The sequence below is a fragment of the Panicum hallii genome, chromosome 8 (genome assembly GCF_002211085.1).
Source record: "Panicum hallii strain FIL2 chromosome 8, PHallii_v3.1, whole genome shotgun sequence".
Taxonomy (NCBI): Eukaryota; Viridiplantae; Streptophyta; class Magnoliopsida; order Poales; family Poaceae; genus Panicum; species Panicum hallii.
Window position 1 is genome coordinate 4040239 of NC_038049.1, and position 5804 is coordinate 4046042.

The following is a 5804-nucleotide window of genomic DNA, read 5'->3' on the forward strand; positions in this document are numbered from 1 at the left end:
GGAGTGTATCTGCACGGAGCAGTTCATATAGCTGGCGCGAAGCATATTTTCGCGTCATATATAGCTAATTGGAACAAACGGAATTAAAGGGGACATTTACTTATTAAAGATGGCTGAATTGGCATGACTTACAAGTATGCTTTCTAATGTGTAGTAATATACTAGAAATGTATCTTCGTAGCCTTATCCTCTGCAGAGTGGATACTTTGCACAGGGATGTGAAATACTGTGTATAGAAATATTTCCTCCAGATGAATGCCATTCTCATGGGACTGACTAAGTTACGATTTATGCCAACTATAACTTCCAAAAAAATAATTGTTGAGTTAAACTTTATTCTAGATTGTATATATATTTTCCATTTAACGGATATTTTTGTCTACGCACATGTTCATGAATTATTGGTTAGAGTTTATATCTTGTCATTGTACAAATATTTGTGTAACTGAATTAGTCCACGCTGTGTATATAATATTCACTAGTATATCAAATCAGCAAAAAAATATGGGCAACATATACGGATTGAAATCATCTTTTTTAGTTGAAGAAATGGATCTATTATATGGAATACGAGAGCCAACCTCTGCTTATTGACAGAGACAAAATTCCAATCTTTATTTTCCCGGTTTTTCCCGAGGAAAAACGGTCAAATAAAGTCGTTTAAGATTAAACATTTAATAGGATGCGGGCCATCAGGTAGTATGTTTTCATCAGGTAGGGATTGTGAGTTTGTTTGCTTTACCCCTTCTAAACATAGGGGAAAATAGTCCAATGCCAGATGAGCCCCGTGATTCGTTTTTTACATGCAGCGAAGAGGTCCTTCAGAATGTGATATAATGTGGTCACTTTTCTACTGCATAAGAAAATATTTGTGATTTATACACCTTATCACGGTCCATTTACAAATATCATATTTATACTGTGCTTATTATCTCAACAAAGATAGCACATGGACAGGTACGGCCGGTGCTCAAGTCAATCATAGCATTCAGTTGAGCAAACCTACAGTTTTAGAAGGTTATGTAGTGCATGTATGCATGTGCATGTGCTTCTGAGTTGGTTGCTGTCAAACTTCCTATGTTTACATATTTTTAAGGCAACTTATTTTGTGCGATAAAAAATTCAAAGTATATTACAGGAGCTATCATATTTTCATATCCAACTTGATCCCTTTAAATGTATATGAATGCTCCAATTTCTGTATAAGAAAATAATGCTTCTCTACATATGCGTCTCAAAAAAAACATTAGTATCCAAAAAAAGAGAGAGAGGTTTTGAAATCCAATACACCGATATTTAGGCAAGCAAAACCAGTAACTCAGAAACAAAAAGCACATAATTAATAATTTAACTTGGAACAATCCAAATGCAAAATCACATAAGAAAACAAAACTAGGCAGATCGACTGGAGGAGGCTCCTATAAATACCTCACGTCTCCTCTGTCTCTCGCCATCCCACGAAACAGAGCACCGAGTTCCAGCAAGAGGGAAGTGCACTGCAGCATCACCGCCTAGCATTACTGCTCAAGATCCATCTTCTTCGACCATCATGGCTGGCCGCTGGGCGCCGGTCGTCGGCGTTCTTCTCCTGCTTCCGCTCCTGCCGTTGGCCTCCTCTTCCATGGTGTTCAAGCGAGACGGCAACGTCTACCCTAGTGGTTATGCACACGACCTCCTCTCGACTAGCAGCATCTCTCTTTGTTGTGGACCAAAAAGATGTCAAAAGGAAAAGGTTATCATTTCTGTTTTTTCTCCGTATCATCATGCAAAAGATTGGTCCCTTTTTTTTGCAATTTCCACAGACCTCAGAAATGCAACGATTTGGCCTTTGTTTGATACTTTTTCTGTGGCTGCGCAGCCACTTCTATACGTGACCATGAACATAGGGGAGCCAGCGAAGCACTACTTCCTGGACATTGACACCGGCAGCAACCTCACCTGGCTAGAGTGCAACACCTTAGGCAAGGGTGCCTGCTTAACGTGCAACAAGGTACGATAACTGCTGCAGGCTTTCTTTTCTTTTTCCCTTATTCATTTTAGTTTGAGAAAGCACAATCTGCAGGACCTTTTCAGCTCCATTAAAAATTTGACTAGAAAAAATGTAATAATCAGAAACATTTTCACTTTGGCCTTGTAGTTGACGCACAGGCATAGAATTGCAGTAAAATGTACTATATTGACAACTTTCTTTCATTGAGCGACAATGTCTCGGTGATCACTGTCATAGGAGCCACACCCACTGTACCGACCCACACGGAGCAAGTTAGTTCCATGTGCGGATCTGCTCTGTGACACGCTGCACCATGACCTGGGTACAACCAAGAACTGCAGAGATGCACCCCATCAATGCGGCTACGAAATCGCATACCTAGATGGATCGTCTCTTGGTGTGCTCCTCCGTGACAAGTTCTCTTTACCTACGGGCAGTGCCCCCAAGGACAGCCCCACCATCGCCTTTGGGTAAGCTGTGGAATGGAACATTATTCATAAATAAGATCAGCTCTGGTAATTTTTTATAATATCATGCTGGTAAATTTTTGTTTGCGCAGCTGTGGCTATGATCAGGTACATGACCCCAAGAAGGCCGCAACAGTGGCGGTTGATGGCATCCTTGGGCTTGGAAGGGGCTCCGTAGACCTGGTCTCACAGCTCAAGCGCCAAGGAGCCATCTCCAAGAATGTGATTGCCCATTGCCTCAGCAGAAAAGGAGGGGGCTACCTCTTCATGGGGGAGGAGAACGTGCCATCTTCGCACATAACCTGGGTCCCTATTGCTCCAAGAACACCCGGGTAAGCACTAGTACTCGTCAAGTTAAGTGCTTGCTTGTTTGCGACATTGATCTGAATAAGTTTTTTTTGTAGCTTTATTGTTGTCAATTTCACTGGTTGATTCCTGCATCACTATTAGCAGTTAGCTCTGTGAAACAACATTGTATCTCCAGGAGTACTCACCGCTTAACAGGAAACCGTTTAGATTATTGCGCACATTTTAGTGGTCAATCTTGTAATTGAAAACCTGTTCAGAATGGTACAATTGAACTCTCTTTTGTTTTGACTTTGTTTCTCAGTCAACAAAACATTGTGTTTCCAGGCAACCTAATCACTAATCGCCAGGCCAAGCAACCCTGCTCTTGGATACAAAGTCAATAGGGACAAGGCCGATGGAGGTGGTCCTCGACAGCGGCAGCACCTACACCTACTTGCCAGGTATATACCATGACATAGAATTCATGACATGTGGAGGATGTTGCAGCTGAAGGCGTCTCTCAGCAAGTATCTCAAACAGGTGTCTGATGCTTCACTGCCTCTATGCTGGAAAGGGCCTCGCCCTTTCAAATCTGTGGACGACCTCAAGAAAAAATTCAAGCCACTGGTGTCTCTGAAATTTGGCGGTGGGGTCACCATGGCGATCCCCCCTGAAAACTACCTCGTCATCACTGTAAGCACTCGAAACATAGCTGACTGTCAGTGGTAGACGATAAATTGTGGAGCAAATGGGGAGAATGATTTAAATTCCTCTGCATCCATGTTTGTGGCAGGAGCATGGAAATGCATGCTTTGGCGTTCTAGCACTTCAAGGCTTGGATATGTACTTAATTGGAGGTACTAAAGTTCAGGCATACTATGCTCAATTCAGACATACAGTATTTAGGCATAGATTTCTGTAAAGTGTTTTTGTTTCCAATGGATATTCTGTTTTGCAGACATCACAATGCAGGATCAGCTTATGATATACGAGAATGAGAAAGGGAGGATCGGTTGGATGCCGTCACCGTGTGATAAAATGCCCTAGTCCAAAGCTGTGATCGTTTCACGCATCTGAATATTAGTTGCGTAACCAGCAACAGTGGAAGTTTGATGAAGGTGATGAACAGTCAGAATAAACAAAAATAAAGGAACGTAAGAAAGGCAGACGAGAAACAAGAAACCTTGTGTACCTCTTAATTAATGCTCATAATAAAGCATATTTGTATGTTTCATGCCTGTGATGTTTCTTTCTTTCTTTTTCGTTGCTAACACACTGATCGGTGATCAATGTTCAAAATAAAGCATATTTAATTTTTTTTCTCTCGAACGCGAGGAGAACTGTGTATCAATATATTAAGAAGAATAACATGGGGTAAAGAGCCCCAAAACAAAACAAAAACTGTTACAGGATTGAAGGGCCTGTAACACACCCTTAGAGGATACTCTAAGCTGTCTCTTAAGAAAAAACCTAGGCAGGATCAGACCACAAGACCGACAGAACTAGGATGTAGGAGCCAGGGTGTAGCATCCCGGATTTTTTTGGAATGTTACAAGATGCAAATATCGTGAATTTCAAAAACTTTTTGTGCAAGTGTTAGAACATAGGGATAATATAAGGATATCTTTCTTGTATCCCAAATTCCTAGCAAAATAAAACCTAATATAATTGAAGGACTAATTTGTTAGTGTGAATTAATTTGGAGTTATTTGAGTTTCTCCGAATCTGCTTGTTTGAATTTGTTTGGTTTGGATTGGATTTTGTTTTTGGATTGATTGAAATTGGGTGGAATTCAATTCGAAGTGTGCCCTTTGAATTCGAATTCAAAAGCTAACCCTAACCCAAAACCAGCCCAACCCGCTACCCTTGGTCCTAACCCAAAACCCGAACCAAACCCTAACCCACCTAACCTCAACTCGGTCAGCCAACTGACCGAGCTCGGCATGCTAACCCACTAGCAAGCCAGCCACCCGGGCTGAGCTAGCACAGCCCACGAACCGGCCCAGATCGCTCAGCTCAAGACCGCCTCCGCTTCACGCCCCTTCGGCCCGCCAACGCGTACAGGGCCCAGCCCAAAGCCGCGCCTCTAGCCCAGCTCCACCACCGCACCCTCTCACCCGCTGACCGCCCGAGCCCGCTCGCCAGGCCCACTATTGCTTTTCCCCTTTCTCTCAACGCCGCCCGCTCCGCTCCTCCCACGCCGACGTCGCCTACTGCGCTCTGATCTGTGCTGCTCGCGTCACCGAACCTCGCCTGTCACCGCTCCGCGACACGGGAGTACAACCGCCGCACCTTGACCGCACCGCGGCCCCCGCCCCAAGAAACCCTTGACCCTCGCGCGCAGCCGCGGGATGGCCGCCACGTACGCCCGCACGCCCACCGAGCCCAGTTAGATGATCCTCGGCGTCCGTGCCCCCGGTCGAACCCTAGCCGCGCCCCTATAAAGTTCCCCCAAGCCATCGCTGCCGAACCCTAGAGCTCCCTCGGGGATTTTTCCCCTTCGCCGCCGCCACGAACATAGGAAAAGGAGGAGGGAAGGAGGAGCAGAGGAGGAGGAGGAGGGAGGAACACTGCCACCGCCACCGCTAGAACTCCACCACGCCGGCTCCCCGAACGACCCCACCAACATCGTTGCACTGCCTGCACAGCATCGGCTCACCCTGGCACCAACTCTCCACTGCACCGCCCCCTCTTCCATCCTCGCGCCATCGGTAGGTCTCCACAGTGCTGCCCCCTCTTCCGTCTTCGCACCGTCGGTAGATCTCCGCCTCGTCCTGACCTTTCCCCTGCTGCCGGCGAGTTGCCCTGCGCCGCCGATGAGCTGACCGTAGCAAACCGTAGGACACCCTGTCCCTCGTTTTGTGCAGGGAGCCCCGACATGCCGCCCCTTCTCACTGCAGCCGCTGTTGCTGTCCCGTGCAATGCCACCAGCCATGCCGTGGCCCTGGCTTCCCAGGTGCCTACGTGCGTGCACTCGAACCCCGGCGAGCCGAGCCTAAAGGCAGTGCCTTTGGCAAGGCCGAGTCAAGCCCACCGTGCCTACCTCACCGCTGCGGCCC

The 5804-nt window shown here is 46.3% G+C and overlaps 1 pseudogene; it reads left to right on the top strand.

The window, feature by feature from the left end:
* The first annotated feature begins 1549 nt into the window (after positions 1–1549).
* LOC112903327 lies at positions 1550–3792 on the top strand (annotated as a pseudogene).
* The last annotated feature ends 2012 nt before the right edge of the window (positions 3793–5804 follow it).